Source organism: Hyaena hyaena, unplaced genomic scaffold (genome assembly GCF_003009895.1).
Source record: "Hyaena hyaena isolate Hyena2069 unplaced genomic scaffold, ASM300989v1 scaffold_736, whole genome shotgun sequence".
In the NCBI taxonomy this organism is placed as follows: domain Eukaryota; kingdom Metazoa; phylum Chordata; class Mammalia; order Carnivora; family Hyaenidae; genus Hyaena; species Hyaena hyaena.
This window is the reverse complement of record NW_024081372.1, coordinates 76,767-99,343: the sequence shown is the minus strand read 5'-3', so window position 1 is coordinate 99,343 and position 22,577 is coordinate 76,767. Positions and strand designations below refer to the sequence as shown.

Sequence of the window (22,577 nt, the reverse complement as noted above, 5' to 3'; positions counted from 1 at the left end):
AAACTGGCATTACATGTCTTCTGCTGTGGTGCACTGAAATGGACAAGAGATCATTTGTATTCCTGACAAAAACATATAACTTGCATCTATCCATGAGGCAACAACAATAACAACAACAACACAAATTAAGGAATATTCAATAAAACGGTTGGCTAGTGCTCTTAAGAAATGCCAATGTCATAAATGCCAAAAGGTGATTAACAATTTCAGAATAAATGAGAGCTAAGAGACATGAAGTCTTGGTTAGAAGGGATTACATTGAAACAATCCGCAAGGTTGGTGTATGAATAGTAAGTTAAATAATAGTATTTTAACAATATCAAATATTTTATAATAGCACTATATATAAAAGAATGTCCTTTTTAATTTTTTTATGTGTATTTATTTTTGAGAGACAGAGCAAGAGAGAGCATGAGCAGGGAAGGGCAGAAAGAGAGGGAGACACAGAATCTGAAACAGGTTCCAGGCTCTGAGCTGTCAGCACAGAGCCTGATCCAGGCCTCGAACTTGGGAGGGGTGAGATCATGACCTGAGCCAAAGTCGGACACTTACCCAACTGAGCTGCCCACATGCTCTTAAAAGAATGTCCTTTTTAAAGAACACATGCAAACTGAAATATCTAGAGGTAAACATGTGTGATATCTTTAATTTACTCTCAAATTGTCAAGCAGAAGTATGTACACACACACACACACACACACACACAGAAAATGGGACAAAAGCTAACAACTGGTGAATGTGGGCAAAGAAAATAAGAAAGATCATTAAAGTGTTCTTGCAACCTTTTAATTCACTTATAATTTTTTAAAATTAAAAACTCAAAGGAATAAAGAACAAAGGAATGAGTTACTTTTAATTCATCCTGAATTTACTTTGGTACCTTACCCAAGACTGGGAGTGAAGTCTGTCAAATGAAGGGAAAGCTATACATTTTTAATCATGGCACCATGAATACCTCCTGCCCATCTCCCTAAAAGAGGTATTTCCAACAAAATGTTACTTGTGTATGTAGTTATTAAAATTTTCAACATTTTGTCATTTTCATGAACTCTATTTTACTATTAAAATAGTAATAATTACTCTAAAATTGAGAATGCCTCAGAATTTCCCAGGGAGTTTGTAAAAATGAACATTCCTAGCCATATTCCCCAGAAATCTTGACTCCGTAAATGTGCTGTGGGCACAAGCATCTGTGTTGTTAATAAACACTCACTCCAGGCGATTCTGAAAGAGATCATGACAAACTACCTGGAGAGAAATGCTAAGGTGCTTGTGAGCTCCCTCCAGGTAGAAGCCAGCAGAGTCTCAGTCTCGCTTTTGCACAGGAGTAAGTGCAAGCAGTGAGCAGAAGACAGAAGAAAGATTTTTCCTGAAACCCAGAGTACAACAATTCTGGAGCAGAGAAGTAGAATCTACTCAATTTTGATTTGGTTCTCTAGGACCCAACAATTAATTTCTTCTGCCTTCAACAAAACATGTTGAACATTTTCCTTACTACTTCCTCCTCATCTTCTTTCCATGGCTAGGTATAAATCAGGGTTTAAATTGTGTGTTAGAGACTAGAATTTATAGTCATTCCCTTTTTAGCAATTAAAAATATTGGATAATTACAAATAAAATGCCTGTGAACCTGCCATTTAACTTCAAGTTATTGATATTTTTGTGATTGTTTTCTTTCTTATAAAAAAATATTTCTGGGGCACCTGCGTGGCTCAGTTAGTTAAGCATCCAACTTAGCTCAGCTCATGACCTCACTGTTGTGGGTTCAAGCCCCGCATTGGGCTCTGCTGACTGCTCAAACCCTGGAGCCCTCTTCAGATTCTGTCTCCCTCTCTCTGCCCTGCTGCTCCCACTCTGTACCTCTGTCTATCAAAAATAAATAAACATTAAAAAAATTGTTTCGGTTGAAGTTGAAATTCTTATTGTTTGACCCTCCAGGTCTCATTCCTATACCCCATTCTCATCCCCAAGAGACAACCATCATTTGCAATTCAGTGTAAAGACTTCTAGTTCATTTTCTTCACATGTACATATGTATATATGTATATATATATTTATATGTATACATGTAGAAAAAATATATATATTCTCAAAGACGACATATAGCATTTTAAGTATGTTTCTTATTTACATAGATGACATCATATTATGTGTTACATTTTGATATTTGATTTTGTCAGTCAAAATATTTTTAAACTCTTCATGTTGATAAAGATAACTTTAGTTCAATCAACAGACATTTAAAATAAATGTAGCTTAAAGTGACAACTAAGATAAATCTGGTTTAGAACAATGTATATTTATGATCTCACAATTTCCACAAGAAATCCAGAGTCTAGCCATGGCTTACCTGGTGCTCTACTTAAGAGTCCACCGGCCATAATCAAGGTGACAGTGAGAGGTTTAGGCTCATCTAGAGCTTGAGGTGCTCTTCTATGCTGATGTAGTTGTTGGCAGAATTGAGACCCTTCAGTTGTAGACTTGAGGACAGCAGCTCGCTTTCATATGACCATCTGCACTGGCCGTTCACAACAGGACAACTTAATTCTTCAAGGTCAGAGTGTCTGTCTTCCGGTGTGTGGCAGGTAAGACCGAATGCCAAATACACAGGCAGTCCTCTCTTTTATACTTTGGGAATATAAGATATTATACATAAAACATAAAAATGATAGCACAAATGGAAACCAGGCAGAGTGATCTTAACTAGCAGCAATAAGTTATAACTCTCATTATTTTTCTGTACGTCTTAAAAAATTTGTCAAAACTTTTGTCAAAACATTGACAACTCTCTTACTGTAAGTTAAAAATATATAAAAATATTTTAAAATAGTAAAACTAAAATATATTTAGAACTGTAATTTCACAGTAGAAACATGCAGAATTTGTGTTTGATTTCTGTGTAAAAGAATAAAAAAACAACTTATCAAAAGTACTTTGAACAGTGCTTGCCTTCTTCTGAACATATAATTTTTTTATATGGAACAAGGATCTTCTCTTTGCCTTGGTGAAATTCCATAGCCCCTTCTAGGTTTGAGTCAGCTTCCAAAATGTGAACCTTTATACCTTCAATATCATAAGCGATCTCTAAGAGTTCCTTGAATGCAAGGTGTTCTGTCTGTCTCTTTTTCTGGATGCCTTCGTGCCTTTCAGCAAGGCCCCTTCCATCATCTGAGTCAATCAGTTCACATTTACTAGGTTCTTCATTGTGCATAATGAGAGCCTCTCCTTTACTGTCATTTTGCAATTCAGTGTCTTCCTTCCACAAGTCCTTAATAGGGTTGTGTTCCAACAATGACCTGTCTCATCAACATTCAATATTTGATAATCATTGTAACTACCTTACCCAGTGCTTGGAATCGGGTTGCAAATTCTACAGTTGCATGCTTGTCAGTTCTAGTAACCTCACCAATGTTAATGTTAATCATTTCACTCAACTTCTAAAACAATGAAACCAGCCTCTAATGGCAGTAAAATTTACTCCTTCAGCCTCAGTACTTATCTTCTATTTCTTTTTTCCAGTGAGGCAGCCAAATTCAGTGCTTTGGCCTAAAATGTTAGACAAACTGAATGGGATTGCTATTATTATTACATTCTTTAATCCAAAGTAGAAGTAAGCACTCCATTTCTAGTGTAGTTTTAACTGAAGATATTGAAATAATTTTGCCTTTAAAAAAATAATTTCTTTGTGTTTTTTCGATGTCATTGAAATGTCTTTGAAAAAGTCCTTTCATGCAGGGGTAAGTCTTGTCCTGTTTTTACTTTACTATCTCTATTTTCAAATATTTTAATCAAATCCAATCTTACTCCCAGCGTTTTCACTTTTCATTTCTTTGCTATACTTTCATCTTTGTTAGTCAACTCCCTCCATTCATTATCCATTTCTGTAAAATGCTACTTGATTTATTGCAGGGAGACCAGGAGACCATACAGCTACTGGCTCTCCTCTCTGTGTATGAATTGACTGACCAGTCACCAACAGATTTTGAAAGAAAGTCAGTGATTGATCACTGATCGTGATATTGTTATACCCAGATCACAGTATCCTCAACGACCAGAGACCACCGGGGAGACCGAGTCACGCATGCAAAGGCAAAGGTCTTTATTACGGGCTCGAGCTCGGGCTCCCAGACCTCACCAATGCAGTGGATCCGTGCTGAGAGCCTCGAACAAAGGCAGAGTAGGGTTTTTATGGGGTTTGTGACAGGGGAGTTACAGAAGTTGTGGCATGGAAACAGTGATCCAATCATAATTATACAATATCATTGACAGCGGGTTTAACCATACACATTGTCTAGAGTATTTGTTACTTTTGGTGAGATCCAATTACAACATTTAGAGTACTTTTAAATTCAACCAATTTCAGAGCGAGCCTAGGGTCTTGTTCGGTGCCTAACGGGTTAACTTTAACATTAGGCAGCTAAGATTTATCTATAGTTGCTGGCCTTTCTTGATTGGGTGTTGCCAAGGTAGTGTGGTGGAGTGAAGTGGTGGGCAGTTTCTTCAGCCTTGGGCAGTGTGTAGCTGCCTGATAGTTTCAGGGAAACTGAAACTTAGGCCTTCTAGTTTAGATGGGAAACTTAAAGCCTATTATGGAGTCAGTCTGGTTTAGACTTGTGTCCTTACAATATGCACCAGCTACTTACATAGTGATATGTACACTGAAGAAGTAGCAGCAAATTTTGTATTTTTGCAGTGGCTTACAATTAATATATAGTGGATTGTGTAGATCATTTACCATAGTAAATGAAATGTGTGCATATCGGAACTGTGCAAAGCAAGGACTAACTGTATATTGATACCCGACCACAACAGTGACATTCTATCATCTTTACCATATTCTGTTGGTTAAACACAAGTAATAGGTCTGCTCACACTCAAGGAGTAGGGATTATACAGAGCATAACACCAGAGTAGGGAGAAGGGGTGATTATGGAGGTCTTCTTGCAATTCTGCCTATGATAGCGTTTATAATTTTTCTGCTTAATTCTGTAGCACGATACATTCCTACCAGGAGTATATGAGGGTTCCTGCCTCTCCACAATTTCACTGAAACTTGCTATTATCAGATATCTATTTTTGCCAATTCAGTAACTGAAAAGCATGATCGTTATTTGAAATTGCATTTTCTTGTCATTAAAATTTAGTAATTTTTATGTTTTTAGACAATCTGCTTCCTCTCTTTTGAATCAATATTCATTGATTATTTTCCTATTGTTCATAGTTTTCATTTTACTTCCTAGGAGTAGTTTATGTAATCTACATAGTGATTCATGGTATATTGCATATGATGAAAATGTTTCTCCCCAGTCTGATCCATACCTTTAATCTAGTTAATCATGTATTTTATTGTATAGAAGTTTTAATTTGAATGCATTAAAATTTATCTGACTTTCCCTTTGTGTCATTTAAAAAATCCTGTTCAAGCCCCAAACCAATGCCATTATTTTTTCTTCAGAAAAAAATAACACCAAAGTATAGAGTTAACAATTGGTTGCTAAATCAATGAAAATTATTATAATGTGTCACAATAACTCCTTTCAATTCTAAAATTTAATATCAAAAGCAAACATAAAATTAGGAGGAATTAAAACAAATCATTATTTTCTATATTTACTGCATTCTCCAAAAATATAAATAATGCATTACGACAGCGATCCTTTCCGATAGGACATAGGCAGAGATACCAAAGGCAATTTCAGATTGAGCAAAAAAGGAATATGACTGAGGTATCTTGGCAAATTTACACCCAAAGTTAAAAGAAAAGTGCTACTATTTAGTTGTAAAATCTTGAATGCCTTAAAATGGCAACATTACTATAAAAATTGTCCACTACAAGCTGAAAATATCATTCTCAAGTTTGGCCTGGACAAGTTCCTTCCTAGAATATGAGTGTTTTCTTTTCTTCTTTTTCTTTCCCAGTAGGTTAATACAAAAGCACTTCAGATAATAAGAAAGACAAAGGATTGAGTCTTTTCATCAAAACATGAAATGGAAATGCTGTGAAATTAAAGATAGAGATCTGTTTATTTGTATAGAGACAAATTAAAAATGCATCTGTAAAACAAAGCAGTCAGCTTTTTTGTAGTTGGTGTTCATCTGAGCTAATCTAAAACACACACACGTGCGCGCGCACACACACACACACACACTGTATATGAAATCTTCCCATTAAAAAGTAATTAGAAGTGACTTTTAAAAATAGCCTCCCAAATGCCCATTGTATCATTTCCGACAACTCCTTCATCTTAAGGTTTTTGTTAAAACTGTCATTGTACTGACTGGGTTGTGATTCTTTTTTATTTCTACTAAATGGTTCTAGGAAAATAATATTCTCCTGTGTTTAAAATCAGTTTAACTTATTTAATACATATTGTTTCACCTAGAAAATGCACACACCTTTAAAAGTCTATTTCTATTACCTATGTACTCAGTATCAATATGCAAAGAGAACACTGTAATTCAGCAAGAATTTCCACATGGATCCTCTTAACAAACCCAAAGTCTAGATATCTGCTAATATAACCTGAGGCTGCAGAGTTCTATAGCCCAACCTACTGCCTTGTGGGTTGCAGTTTATTCCCTGTGGGCACTACATCAACATCTGAAAACCTGAATGGAGGATTTAAAAGGAAATTTTTTTTTTCAGACATAAAAATTTCAAAATCAACCTCCAGATGGTTTCAACGCATTTTAAAATTTCAGCCTCAGAAATTCTCTGTAGGGTTTTCTATCTTTTTAATTCTTTGATCTGAGGAATGTTCAGTAGAGTGTTTTCTATTGCTCTCTTTGAATTTTCCTTATATTTTCATAGCTATCATTTATTAATGACCATTTATTTTTGAAATCTCATTAAAGGGCAAAACGTACAGGTGTAAGAAGTCTCTTCTAAGGTGTCGTCCTGCACTGAGGGACAGAAATGCCTGAGGAATGAAGAATTGACACTGGATTACAATAGTTTAGGGAATAGAGACAAGCTCAGTGTACTAGTTCCTCTAAATATACGCCCCCTTCTCCTGGGATTGGGGGCGGGGGAGGGGGGAAGGAACTTAAAGGGAATCCTATGCCCTCAGACCTCCAGTTGTGTAGGGCCAAAGGAAATCTCAGCAGAAAATGAAAAAGAGGAAAATGTGTTCACGGTATTTGACCGCTTGTCTCCCTTATTACACATGACCAGAAGTCACTGCTCCTGACAAGGTAGGCAACTTCTCCTCCCAGGATCCTAGAACTGCTTTTCCAGCTCTTTTCAGGCTGAAGGGTGGTAACAGCTTTGCAGCTACTTGCTCTGTTATTCTGCTATCCTTTGTGGTTCCTCTACACTCACACTTTTGAAATAAAATGCCTTTTTGTAAATATACTTATCTCCAATAATCCTAAGTATTCCATGTTTTGTCAGGACTCCTGATACATTTACTACAAGAAATTAATCTAATTAAAATCAATGATTCTTGGGACACCTGGGTGGCTCGGTTGATGAAGCATCAGACTTCGGCTCAGGTCATGATCTTGCAGTTCCTGAGTTTGAGCCGCACATCGGGCTCTGTGCTGACAGCTTGGAGCCTGGGGCCTGCTTCAGATTCTGTCTCATTCTCTCTCTCTCTCTCTCCCTGTCTCTCTCTCGTCCCCCCTCTCCCACTCATGCTCTGTCTCTCAAAAATAAATAAACATTTAAGAAAATTTAAAAAATCAATGATTCCACAGGCAAATATTTTAAACACACACTTTTCGTAATCCAATCACTCATGACAATAACAGCGTGACAACTATTTTGAAGCATTTTGGGGTTTTGGGGTTTTTTTTGTTTTTGTTTTTGGTGTGTGTGTGTATGTGTATGTGTGTGTGTGTATGTGTGTGTGTGTCTAAAAGGGATCTTGAGAGATTCAGATTGTGTATGTCCGGTTATGACTGAACCAGTCAAAGGAACTAAAAGAACTCACATTTTCTCACACAGGAGAAGGAAAGACAATATGTTTTGGGAGCGAACTACCAGGGACCAGAAGAAATAGTTGAGTTGTGCTGGAATAATTCACCAGAGGAGCCACAAGGATGGCCACCCTTATAAAAGAGCAGCAGAGATGACATGAGCAGGAGAGAAAGAATGGATGTGAGAAGGGAATTTGTGAGTGTTACAGGGACTCTACTTGTCGGAAGTGCTAATAAGATCTCCTTGAAGAATCTGGCCTGAGGGGTTCAGAACCATTTGAGAAATTTATGTGGACTATGGATCTACTGCTAAAGAATGTCACCAAGGCCTTCCTGAGCTGTCATAATTCTGAGGGAACATGAGGAGGAAATAAGGAGGTAACTTGTGCTTTCCACACAGTATAAGAGCAACCAGCTTTGCTGAGTGATGTACGTGGGGAGTAGGAAGTGATGCTCATCCTTGAAATTCGGTTCTCCACGGGCAAGGGACTCAGGTGGAGGAGGATAAGCAGATACCTTCTCAACATTTGCTTGTGGGCTTCCTAACAGACTCTAGTCTTGTCCTAAAGTGCTGTAACCAGCTCAAAAGCAAGCACCATCTCCCAGTTCCTATCCTTGCTGAATCCTATTTCTAGGGTATTCGTCACAACAGAGTTGACTGACGCAGACAGGACCAGCTGCAGCCTGGCTCTTACTGGGGAGTGCCTAGAAGGAACAGGAGACATGAACCTTCTCCAGGTAGAAATCACCTGCACAAGGTAAAACCTCTCCTAAAAATGGTCTCCCAGTTAAGTTGGCCCACCCTTCTGAGAAAAGAAATTCAGGGTTGAATTAGGGGAAGAGTCTTTGAGTCTTGAAGTGATAGAGGCCTAGATACTATGAGTAAATACCGTGTCAATTTTCTCATTGACTCCTTTAAGAAAGAGACACATTATGTACCCACTTAATGAATAAATATTAAAATTTAATAGAAAATAAGCCAAGCACTATTCTGGGTACAAGGGATCCAACGCTGTATGATAGAGACAAAACACTGCCTCGTGGCACTTATAGTCAGTGAGGAAAGACACACAACAAACAAGATGAGTGAGTCAGGTATGTCGTATGTTCTAATGAGGGTAAATGCTGAGAGGAAACTGAGAAGGGATCTAAGGAAGAAGTAAAGGAGGGAAATGGGTCAACAATTGGAAGAAGAGGGTCCCAAGCATAGCAAACAAATTCAAAGGCCCTCAACAGAAGTCGTATGTCCCAGGAACAGTAAGGGGCCAGGTGCAACTGGAATGGAGTGCACTAGATAGAACAAGACAAAAGAAGAGGTGAGGAAGCAAAGGGGCCAAGATGTGGTGAGGCCATCGTAAGGACCCTGGCTTGTACGTGTAGTGAGATGGGGATGATGGCAAAGAGGTGATACTTTGAAGACCACCCTGGCTGCCATGTTGAGAATGGCTGCAGAGCACCAAGGGCTGAAGCAGGAGACCAGTTAGGAGGCCACTCAAAGAGCACAGCCAGAGACTTGGCATCAGGGACAGGGTGTTAGTGGGTGAGGTGGTGAGATTCGGTCCAATTCTGGCTGTGTTCTGGAGGCAGGGACTGAAGGCCATGATAGCCCAGTCCTTGTTCCACTTCCTCCTGGGCCAGAGGGAGCTTCTTGCACAATGTCTGACCCAAATCTGGTTGGAAGGCAGCTTATGTAGATTTGCTGAAAGTATCAAATATAGGGGCGCCTGGGTGGCTTAGTCGGTTAAGCGTCCGACTTTCGCTTAGGTCATGATCTCGCGGTTCTTGGGTTCGAGCCCCGCGTCTGGCTCTGTGCTGACTGCCTGCTCTGAGCCTGGAGCCTGTTTCTGTCTGTGACTCCCTCTCTCTCTGACCCTCCCCTGCTCACGCTGTCTCTCTCTCTCTCTCTCTCTCTCTCTCTCCTAGAAATAAATTAAAAAAAAAAGAAAGTAGCAAATATATACCAGTTGAGAAAGAGGTATTGAAGAGGAGGAAAACCATTATTTATAGGGTTAGCATCCTCTCAAGTGGAAGATTTGCTTTCATCAAATTTACATTTCCTAATGATGTTGTGGTATACAGGCAAAAAAAAAAAAAAAAAACTTATATAAATCTTTCAAAGGGGCTATGGGGTACTATTCATCAAGCCTTTGTTTTTCTGAGTGCGTTATTATTATCTGAGTTGAGAGCCAGGGCTAACAGGATGAGAACACTGAAGGAATTTTCCCTAGTGCTATGGATGTTTTATCCACTAGCATGCAAAGGCATAATGCTGAGAATCTACAGGGTCCTCTGAAAATATGTCAGACCTCAGGGAAGCATTGGCTTCAAATCACAGGGGAAAAAAACTGCATAGTGAAAAATAAATATTTAATTAAATTTTAATTAAATGTCTATAAATGCAGAACCTTATGTCAACTTCATTAATTGTTAAAATTTGATTTTTTTTGAGAGAGAGAGAGAGTGAGCAGGGGGTGTATGGAGAGCAAGCGAGCAAGAGAGAGAGACTTGTAAGCAGGCTCCATGTCAACACAAACCCCCATGCAGGGCTCCAGTCCATGATCCTGGGATCCTGACTTGAGCTGAAATCAAGAGTCGGATGTTTAACCAACTGAGCCACCCAGGCGCCCTATTAAAATGTGAATTCTAAAATAAATGTCATGATATATGAGAACAATTTTAGGTTACATTTTCTCACTTTGCAAGATCCATGAGTTATCATGATTAATACAGTACAATTAGAACCAATTGTAATTTCACTATAAGTCACTTCTTGCTAAATAACTTAAAAAGCTAAGTTATAACAATCTTTTCAAAATTGTTTATTGAAAAAATTATTTAATGTGTTATTTGGGTGTCCCATTACATCTGAGAATGGGGAGATAAAGCATTTCATAGAAGTTGCAGGGTATCTTTGGGGGAAAAGAGACACTGATTGGGGGACTCTTTTCAATGTCTTCATTCCCCATGGGGTCCTCAGTGAAAAGCCTAATCTTGTGGAGTTAGGATCCACCAAAATGCTGATCCTGCTTCAAGGTAGGATTGGAGCAAGATCAGAGGCTGTCTGGGAGGAGAAAATTAAGTCTAGATAGCATTAAAATATGCCAAATGTTGACTCTGACCATGTTTTCAATTAAACAGGCTAAAAAGAATAAACACAGAGATCATTGTTTTGAAAAAATGTTGTAAACTGAAGTTTTGGTTTTAGTTTGCAAAAGGTATGGATTCATTTTGTTCAAGCATTTTTGTGGTATGTTTATAATTTGTAGATTGTCTGGCAGAAAGGAAACTGAAGCTTACTGCTTTAAAAATGAACACAAACTCTTAGAAAAGGGAATAATAAAAATGAATTATCCAGAATATTTTCCCTGGCCTTCAACAAAGGGAGACCTACAAACCATAGCAGCATGTAACACTTCCATAGCAAGGAAAGGGCTCAATATGCTGATCGGAGTATTTCCAACAGTTAACAAGAAGGGGGAAAGAAGTAAAAATAGCTTAAACAAAATTACTTCCAACAATAAATTGCCATCTTATTAAAATGTAAGTTGCTGGGTGCTGTATGTATTAAATCACTGAAATAATGGAAAGATTTGCACCAAGATTTGTAGCCATTATGAGATAATGATTGGAAATGTTGCCGTTTTTTAGGTTTGATAGCTGGAAATGCCAAACTGGAAACACCTCCCATACCTATTTTCCACCTGAAATATGCACCTCCCCCAATCCAAAGGAAATATCGTGAGGATATATCACTCTCTTTTTCTTTGTTGTCCAATATGTTAATTCCTATTCATCACCAAATCCACAAAGACTACCATTTTTATTTTTTTATTTGTCATTTATCATAAAGTGAAAGGAGGAATAGGTTTAACAAAGTTCTCATGTTCTTTTAGTTAGTCCACAAGTTCAGAGTTTAGTGGTCTAATGGGGGTCTTCTTCCTAAACCAATTGCAACAGACTAAAAGCCCATTGAAATCATTGTGCAGGAAGGACAATGGAACATTCAAAGGCACAAGTCTGGGATTCAGACAGCTCTGGGTTTGAATCAAGCTTTGCTTCTTACTGACCAGCCTTCTTACTAACTTCTATCAGACTCATTTCCTTAAATGGTAACTCACTGGTTTGTAAAATGTATATTATTGGGTATATGAAAGGCATTATCAGACTAACGGTGTTAGAATTCTATGGTGAACCACATCATGTTCAGTTCATTGGTTTATATGTTTTTTTTTTAATTTTTAATGTTTTTATTTATTTTTGAGAGAGAGAGAAAGACAGAGTGTGAGCAGGGGAGGGGCAAAGAGAGAGGAAGACTCAGAATCTGAAGCAGGCTCCAGGCTCTGAGCTGTCAGCACAGAGCCAAATGAGGGTCTCAAACTCATGAACTGCAAGATCATGACCTGAGCTGAAGTTGGACGCTTAACCAACTGAGCCACCCAGGCATCCCAACAGGCTTATATGTTTAAGAGGAAACTACGAGAAGTAAAGGACCAAAATCACTTATAATTATTTTTGGAATATTTACTATAAAATTCTTTCATTATGAAATTAATTAATCTACTCAGAATAAGCTTTCTAATCAACAAATACAACATACAACCATGCATTAGAGTTGGTCTTCAAGGCCTCAGTACCTCAACCTTTAGGTTGGATGCATTTGATGGCCCATTAGTTACCTGTCATTAAGGATATTTTCACCATTCCTGGCTTACTCAGTGTCAATCTTATGCCGGACCTCTTCAGGGAGAGGTCCTAAGGCTCCAACCAGAGACTATGACATTTGAGAGTTAGTAGAGGAGCAAAAATGCAACCCAACCCGGCTGTGGGAGTAAGTGCCCTTGAGCTATGAATTGTCATACGTGGTATAATTCAGAGTTACAGTCTGCATAGCCTGCTATTCCCTGGCTGATCTGTCACCCTGGGATATTCCTTTACCCTCCTTACTAGAATCAGTTGTATTCAAACTAAATAACTCTAATGTCTTGTTCCTAGATATGATTATTGAACAAATTGGTCTCTTTTACCCCCTACCCCTCTAGCTACAGGATATTTTGGTTATGCAGAATAGACATTCCTCATTTGTTGATGCTGATAAAATGCTGGTCCAGCATGGAAACATAAAGTCTCAATTCACAGATTAGATGAGTTACTATATTTTACGTACTTAGACCTATGCTTGGCACATTATCTTTTTTAAGTTTTTATTTATTTATTTTGAGAGAGAGAGAACATGAGCATGAGATGGACAGAGAGAGAGAGAGAGAGAACATGAGCATGAGAGGGACAAAGAGAGAGAGAGAGAACATGAGCATGAGAGGGACAAAAGAGAGAGAGAGAGATACAGAGACAGAGAGAAAGAGAGAGAGAATCCCAAATAGGCTCTCCACTGCCAATGCAGGGCCCAACATCAGGCTTGAACTCACGAACCGTGAGGTCACCACCTTAGCCAGATCCAAGAGTCAGACCCTTAACCGACTGAGCCACCCAGGCATCCCTGGCACATTATTAATATCATGTTAGTTCTTGCTTTTAAGAGCTAGAGAAAAGCAAAACCCCTCAATTGGTGTAGCCACATAGGTGAAGGTAAAGAATTTATTTTGGCTTAAAAAGTAAATAAGAATTTAACTCAAATCTCAGGCATGCAAAACAGGAGACAATTTTATTCCTTAAGTCCCTTTTCCAGGCCATGAATAAGGCTTAGAATTCCTACCTGTGCATAGATAGGAGCCCAGTCATACCTCAGCTATGACTGCCTCTTCTTTAGAAGTAGCTTCAGCAAAGTGAGATGGTAATCCCAGAATTGTGTGGGATGATATATTGTTTCTGTTCCCTTGTAAGGATCTTTTAACCTGAGAAAGATTTAGAATTCAGCATAGGAATGTTTGAGCATATCTATTACCCATAACTTTTATATATTTGGATTAAGGAGTTTTTGTCTTTTATGTGCTCGAAAGTTTAAAAGAATGTAATCCATAAGAATAAATCTAAACGTCTAGCTCAGTACTTGATTTAGGCTTGCAATTTTAAATTGAAATCTTACCATTTATATACAGTGTTAGAACACTAACAGTCTTTAGGATTCAACATATTTGTATGTTAATTTATTAGAAGTTATTTAAGTGCTCAAGAAGATTTTAAGTCAGGCAGTGAAATATTTACTAATGAAATAAAAATATTCTCTTTATAAATGCTGTTTATAATGTCTGCAGGTGTCTAATTAAATTGGAAATATGATCAAATTTTATTCAAAGACCCCCCCTTAAAATGATTGTTAAAATGTGCTAAAGCTAATATATATAATAAAAGGGTTTCTAAGGACTACATTTTTAAATTTTAAAAACAACCACAGAATTTATCATCATCATCAGCATCAGCATCATCATTGGTGCCTGGATTAGTCTCCTAGGGCTCCATAACAAAGTCCTGCCAAATGGGCGGCTTAGACAAAAGAAATTTGTTGTCTTAAGGTTCTGGAGGCCAGAAATCCAAGATCAAGATGTCAAAAGCTTTGGCTCCTTCTGAGCTCTGTGAGGAAGATTCTGTTTCATGCCTCTCCCCGAGCTTCCATGGATTTGGTGCTCCTTCGCTTACATAGAAGCTTTATCCCAATTTCTGTCTTTGTTTTCACTTAAGAGTTCTCCTTATGTTCAAGTTTCTCTCTGTAACTAGAGGCACCTGGGTAGCTTAGTCAGGTAAGCTTCTGACTCTTAGTTTTGCCTCAGGTTTTGATCTCAGGGTTTGTAAATTCAAGCCCTGCATTGCACTCTGTGCTGACAGCTTTAACTAAATTTCCCCATTTGATAAGGACCCCAGTCATAGTGGATTAGGGAACACTCTAATGACTTCATTTTAACTATTACCTCTATAAAACTCTATCTGCAAATAAGATCACATTCTGAGGGACTGGGCATTAGGACTCGAATATAACTTCTGTTGAGAGAGACATTTCAACCTGTAACATTGCTTATTACAGGTTTTAACACTTCTTTCAGCCACATTTAACTTCTCTTCTTGAATTTGTGTTTTCTTATATCATGTACCAATTCTTAAACTGACACATTGATACTGTGTGATCACAATCCTGTGTTCCAATCCTACCTCTGCTGCTCATTCAGTGGGTAAATTGGTTTCTCTGGTTTTATTTTGGCAAAATGGAAATAGTAATATACTTTCTGCAGTGCTATTACATAGGCTAAATAAAGTAATCCACATAGAAAGATTTCTTGTCAATAATGGAATCTCAGTAAGTGGAAGCTATTACTACTTACTGCTACTGTTACTACTATTTTGCCTATGTTTACTATTATTATCTTGGAGACAAGGCCATGTTTGTTCTTGTGTATATTTGAATTGCAGATATTAGTGTCCTTTTCCTGTTATAATAAACTACCATGGACTTAGTGGCTTCAGACAACACAAATCGGGGGTGTCTGTGTGGCTCAGTTGGTTAAGCTTCTACTCTGGATTTCATCTCATGTCATGATTTCCCAGTTCGTGGGTTTGAACCCCACGTCAGGCTCTGTGCTGACAGTGTGGAGCCTGCTTGGGATTCTTTCCCTCTCTCTCTGTCCCTCTGCAGCTCACAAGTGTGCTCTCTCTCTCTCTCAAAATAAATAAACACTTAAAACACACACACACGCAGGGGGCACCTGGGTGGCTCAGTCGGTTAAGCATCTGACTACGGCTCAGGTCATGATCTCATGGTTTGCGGGTTTGAGCCCTGTGTCGGGCTCTGTGCTGACAGACAGCTCAGAGCCTGGAGCCTGTTTCCGATTCTGTGTCTCCTTCTCTCTCTGACCGTCCCCTGCTCACGCTGTCTCTCTCTCTCTCTCAGAAATATATAAAACATTAGAAAAAAAACTTTCAAACACATACACACACATACACACATATTCTCTTAGTGCTTTATAGTTCATAAGTCTAAAATGAAGCTCAGTGGGCTAACATGAGGGCTGGTTCCATCTGGAGACTCTAGGGAAGAATCCGTTCCTGCTTCGTCTAGCTTCTAGAGGCTGTTGGCATTCTCTGCCTTGTGCCCTCATCACTCCAATCTGTGCTGATTGTTGTCGTTCCAGTGCCTTCTCTCTGATTGTAATTCGACTTCCTCCAGCTCATAAACACTCTTATGATTATAATGGGATGCTCAGGAGACCCTCTTCATCTTTAGACCAGTAATTCAGTCATGTCTGCAAAGTCCTAACTTTTAATATGTAAGGCAACATACCTTACATATAAGGCAACGGGTACAGGGTTTAGGACACAGACATCTTTGGGGGCCATTATTTAGCCCATCGCATCTCTTTTTGCATTAAAACATTTCTCTCACATCTGAGAACTAGGATTCTTGCTGAGTTGTAGCAGACCCCAGGACATGGCAATAATACATGTTTATATATGCTGTTGTGATTGTGGCATTGGTTAGATTCACTATTGCCTGGTATGGCAAGATAGGGTATTTTACAGATGGGTATAAGGCAGAAAGGGGGAGTGGAAAGCCGGGCATTGCTTCTGTTGTACAGAAAATGTCACAGTACTGCTCAAATGGAATATTGAATTTCAGCTGAGACTCCAAGAGGAAAACTGTATTTCCTGGAAAGGAGGTTTAATTTATTGGCACCCTGCTTCAGTGAAGGCGAGCACTGCAGGCTTGGGAGGAGGAATACTTGGGACAGCTAAGACTAGGATCTAAGATCAAGGACAACTGAGGTCACGGCATAGTCAAACTAGGAATGGAGCTCCACACCCCCCGGTGTCTCTCCCACACCTTCCCCAGAAGGGCCTTCCTCGGAAGGCAAGAGATGCACACAGGAGACCTCAGATTCAGAATTTCAGAGTCGTATTCCCTCTTTCTTCCAGAATTTCTTACTGGTTTTAATTCTGACCTGGATGTATCCATGTTAAAATTAAAATTCAGGGACAGTTTAAAGACAGAATTCACAGGATGAAAGTAAAGAGGAGATACTGCTAGAATTAGAAGCAACTGACCAAGACTGTGACTTCTAGTAATATGGCAGATATCACTAATATCATCTGGCAAAACAACAAGATATTCTGGATAGTATATAACAAGCATCTCTTTAAATGGATAGCATAGCTTTTGAGAAATCAAGCTAAATCCCCCAGGGGCCAAAAAAAAAAAAAGGAAGCTGCAAGCCCAAGAATTATTTTCTGCCTTGGAGGCACCTGGTTTTAAAGGTCTTCCTGACTTTAAGCATGTTAATTCAATTATTCATGTAAAAGTTTTGAGGATGAAATAACCAACCAAAAGCAGAACATCTCAACCAAGAGAGGAGAAATTATGTATATGGAAAAAAAGTGAGAAGCAGAGACTACTTGAAAGAGACTAGAGAAATCCTTTTCATCTTGGACTGAACAAATCTTTTTGAGCAATTGACAAAAAACAAAAACAAACAAAAACAAAAATAAAACATCATGCAGAATGTAATTTTGAGGTGGGATGAAAACAAATTTTCTTTTTGTCTTTTACAAGTGGAACGCCAGGCTTCTTTTTATTTAAAAAAAAATTAACATAGTTGACACACAATGTTACATTTGTTTTAGGTATACAGCATAGTGATCCCACAACTCTGTATGTTACCATGCAATGCTTTTATAATACCGCTGACTCTATTCCCTGCAGTGCACCTTTCATTCCTGTGACTTATTCATTCCATAACTGATAGCCTGGATCTCCCACTTCTGTCCACTAATTTTGCCCACTCTCCTCCTGTTTGGTAACTGACAGTTTTTTCTCTATATTTATGGGGCTGTCTCTGCTTTTCTGTTTGTTTTGTGTTTTAGATACCACATACAAATGAAGTCATAGGTTATTTGTCTTTTTCTGTCTGAGTATTTCACTTAGTGTAATGCCCTCTGGGCCCATCCATATTGTTGCAAATGGCAAGATCTCATCCTTTTTTATTGCTGAGTAGTATTGCATTAAATGTATACACCACACTTTTTTATCCATTCGTCAGTGGACACTTGAGTTGCTCCCACATCTCGGCCACTGTAAATAATGCAGCAATAAACATATGGGTGCATATATCTTTTCAAATTAGTGCTTTCATTTTCTTTGGGTAAATACCCAGTAGTGGAATTACTTGATCATGGTAATTATATTTTTTTATTGTTTTGATGAACCTCCATAGTATTAGCCACAGGGGCTGCACCAGTTTACATTCTCCCTAACGGTGCACAGTTTCCTTTTTATCCACATCCTTACCAACAGTCATTATTTCTTATTTTTGATCCCAGCCATTCTGACAGGTATAAGTTGATATCTCATACAGTTTTGATTTGAATTTCCCTGATGATTAGTGATATGGAACATCTTTTCATGTACCTGTTGGCCATTTGTATGTCTTCTTTGGAAAAACAACTATTCAGTCAGATTCTCTGCCTATTTTATAATCAGATTATTGGTTTCTTTTACTGTTGACTTGAGTAGGTCCTTTTCAGATATTAAACCCCCTATCAGACATATCATTTGTAAATTTCTTCTCCCATTCAATAGGTTGCCTTTTTGTTTTGTGGATGGTTTCCTTCACTGTACAGAAGCTTTTTATTTTGGTATAGTCCTAATACTTTTATCTTTGCTTTGGTTTCTTTTGCCTGGGGAAATGAATCTAGAAAAATGTTGCTAAGGCCAATGTCAAAGAAATTACTGCTTAGGTTTTCTTCTAGGAGTTTTATGGTTTCAAGTCTTACATCTAGGTCTTAAATCTATTTGAATTTATTTTGTGTGTGGCATAAGAAAGTGGTCCAATTTTATTCTTTTGCATGTAGCTGTCCAGGTTTCCCAGCACCATTTGTTGAAGAGACTGTTTTTTCCCTATTGTATATTTTTACTTTTTTGGTCATAGATTAATTGACCATAAAAGCATGGGCATATTTCTGGGCTTCTCTGTTCTATTGATTGATGTGTCTATTTTTCTGCCAGTATTATACTGTTTTGACCAATACAGTTTTGTAGTATAAGTTTTAGTATTACTTGCCCTAGTTCTTTGAAAAATACCATCGGAATTTTGATAGGGACTGCATTGAATCTGTAAACTTCTTTGAGTGGTATGGACATTTTACCATTGTTAATTCTTCTAACCCACAATCACAGATTATCTTTCCTTTTGTTTGTATCATCTTACATTTCTTTCACCAACATTTTTAAAAATGTTTTATTTATCTCTGAGAGAGAGAGAGAGAGAGAGAGAGAGAGAGAGAGAGAGAGAGAAAGCAGGGGAGGATCAAAGAGAGAGGGAGGCACAGAATCTGAAACAGGCTCCAGGCTCTGAGCTAGGTGCCCGCACAGAGCCTGATGCAGGGCTCAAACTCATGAACCGTGAGATCATGACCTGAGTTGGACGCTTAACCAACTGAGCCACCCAGGCACTCCATTCATCAACATTTTATAGTGTATTTAGAGTATTGATCTTTCACCTCTTTAGTTAAATTTATTCTTAGGTATTTGATTCTTTTTGGTGCAATTGTAAATGGAATTGTTTTGTTAACTTCTCTTTATACTATTCTGTTATTAGTATACAGAAATGAACAGAATGTATATTATATCCTGCAACTTTACTAAATTTATCTATTATTTGTAATAGTGTTTTCATGGAGTTTTTAGAATTCTCTTTGTATAATGTCATGTCATCTGCAAATTATTCCCATTTGTATCTGTGTGATACCACTGTCTCTTATCCCTGCCCCTCCTCTGACAAGAGGTTTTCAAAACCTATAATGAGATGTCTTTTCATTGTGATATTCTCCAGCATTTTGTCTTATTCTTTTCACATTATCCCTAGGTGATCTCACCCTTTTTCATGGCTTCAATTATAATATATACATGCTGATAAAGTCCATGCTTGATTTTCTTCCTAGCTCAAATCTATGTATTTTAAATCCTACTAGATACTTCTATTTGAGTGTCCCGTAAGCACCAGAGTTTCTATATTAAATAATAGCTCGTTGTCCTCCCCATAAATATTCTGTTATTCCTTATATCAGATATAAACATCACTTTTTATTTAATTGCTTATTAATTAATCATACTTAATGATAGGTAGATCTACCTATCATTCTCTACTCTTCTTATCTCCCACCTACTCAGCTGTGGAAAGCCACCTGACCACGTGCAAGTCACTGAATATGATACTGACTTTTAAAAATTTCAAATATTCTTTACCATCCTAGTCTAATTAGAATCTTGCTGGAGAGGTGTTATGTAATTATTAGCTATCAGATATTGTAGATTACACATCCAAAGTTAACTCTATCTAATAATTCAGAGGTAAATTAGATGTATGAGAGTACATTCTAGAATAAAAATTGAGAATTTTTGAAAATTAATGGGGCACCTGCGTGGCTCAGTTGGTTGAGCATCTGACTTTGGCTCAGGTGATGATCTCACAGTTCGTAGGTTTGAGCCCCATGTCGGGCTCTGTGCTGACAGCTCAGAGCCTGGAACCTGCTTAAGATTCTGTGTCTCCCTCTGTCTTGGACCCTCCCCTGCTCACACTCTGTCTCCAAAAATAAATAAATTAAAAAAATATTTTTTTTTGAAAATTTGAGGTGTATGTTTATTAAATCTTGGTATACAGAGTTTTAAAAATTGGATTCTTGAGAAAGTCTATATTATATTAAATGGTGGGACTTTATGCATATAATTTTTTTAAGTGTGAATTAAACAAATGGTAACATTACTTAACTGAAATAATTGTTCTCAGTGGTATTTAAATCCAAAGTATATAATTAGAACAATGTAAAAATTAATAAAATAATTCAAAAGGAGAAAATGAAAAGAATAATAATCAATCATTAAATTTAAATGTCACCATCTTGTATTCACAGTGTTTCTGTTTCCACTTAGGGAAAGAAAAGAATATGGGAAGAAGCAGAATAAATTTTTTAATGTGTTCTTCACTATTTTATTTTTTCTTTGGTTTTTAAAATATAGAAATAAATTATTTTACTTGAGAGAGGTACTTTTTATTTGATAATAAAAATATTTAATAACAAGATCTCGATGATTCTAGTCAACAGAAATTCTAATTGTATATTTATCTTTTTTCTTTAGAATTTAATTAAAAAATCAAGAAGATGTATAGAAAGGAATAAACATAGCAGAGAATATTTTCAATTTCATTGTTATATTTATATAGCTCATTTATAATATAAAAAGTGTTTAAAATCACCATTTTTATTTTTGATAGGCTTATTTTAAAATTTCTGGGATGTATTGTTCAAGTTGGTAAGATATAACCTCAAAGCTCCATAAGAATATGTCTGTAACATGAGATTTTTTTTTACATTTCTTTGAAGTTCCTTAAATAATAGAGTAGGTAGTAGGAATAAACAAGGAAACTAGCATTACAAAAAAATTATGATTGTGAAAATATCACCAAAGTATAGAAAACAATAGATGTCTGTAAAACTATAAAAAGTGTTTAGGGAAAAAATGTTTAGAAAATATTCACTTGTGCTAAAAAACAAAAGAAACTTGAAGTAAAAATCTATCAATACCAGTAAGGAAAAGAATTGGTAATGCCCAATCCTCACACCATTTAAAGCACTGAAGAACGGAACTTCCTTCCCAACCAGAAAATTGTAAAAGTCTATTGGGGAATTCTATGACCTTCACAAAACTGTGGCAAGTAAACATTCATTAGTAGACTTGATTTTGAAATTATGCATGACAAAAATAGTCATGTCTTCTCATTTTCATGTTTTTCTTTTATTATTTTCATTGGCCTGATGGTCTTTTTGATCATTGATCTACTTGAGAAAGTCTTCTTCCTTTGATCTTGGTATAAAGCTCTTAAAACTCTTGTAATTTTCTGAGTGATAGGAGTCAGAGAAGCATCTTTTATTTTGCATGACAAACCCCTTTAAAGCATACCTGAGTTTGTACTAATAAAGTCAGAAGTTGGGGGTTGGTTGCTAGAGGGACTAACCAAGTGATTACAAGGCTGGACCTTTCAACATACCCCCCCCCCCCCGCCCACACACACACCAATCCAACTTCCAGGGAAGGGAAAGGGGGAAGCAGTAGTTTAATCACCAATGACCAATGATATAATCAATCATGTTCACATAATGGAATCTCCATAAAAACCCTAAAGAAGGGGTTTGAAAAGCATACAAATCAGAACACACATGTATGTGCTGAGAGGGTGGTACACCCTACTTCCAAAAGGAAAGAAGCTCCTGTTCTCAGCCCCCTTGCAGATTTTACGTTATATACCTCTTCATCTGGTCATTCATCTTTATCCTTTATAATATCCTTTATAATAGACTTGCTAATGTAAGTAAAATGTTTTCCTGAGTTCCATGGGCCAATATAACAAATTATTGAATCGGTGAGGAGGGGAGCCCTGGCTTTGCAAGCCAAGTTGAATACAAGTGGGTACTTTGGGGATATGTTACTTGGTGCTGGCCTCTGAAATGAAGGCAGTCTTGTAGGGAGTGAGTTGTTATACCTGTGGAGTCTGACACTAATTCTGAGTAAATCAGATATTTCAAATCAGGAGCAATTCTTTGACATGTACATTTGAAATCATAATGTATGGGGCATAAATGTATATGGGAACCTATCATTCTGCTAGTATAGAGATAACTATGATATTCACATAGATCTTCAGAGTTTCTTAAATTTTATTTTA

The 22,577-nt window shown here is 37.4% G+C and overlaps 1 long non-coding RNA gene across 1 annotated transcript in view; it reads left to right on the top strand.

The window, feature by feature from the left end:
* Nucleotides 1-2,427: 2,427 nt before the first annotated feature.
* LOC120220937 overlaps nt 2,428-22,577 on the top strand; it is an 86,941-nt gene continuing 66,791 nt past the window's right edge. The window contains exons 1-2 of the long non-coding RNA XR_005525697.1: nt 2,428-2,585; nt 8,556-8,678. This is a non-coding gene — a long non-coding RNA (uncharacterized LOC120220937). The remainder of the gene's footprint in view (nt 2,586-8,555; nt 8,679-22,577) is intronic.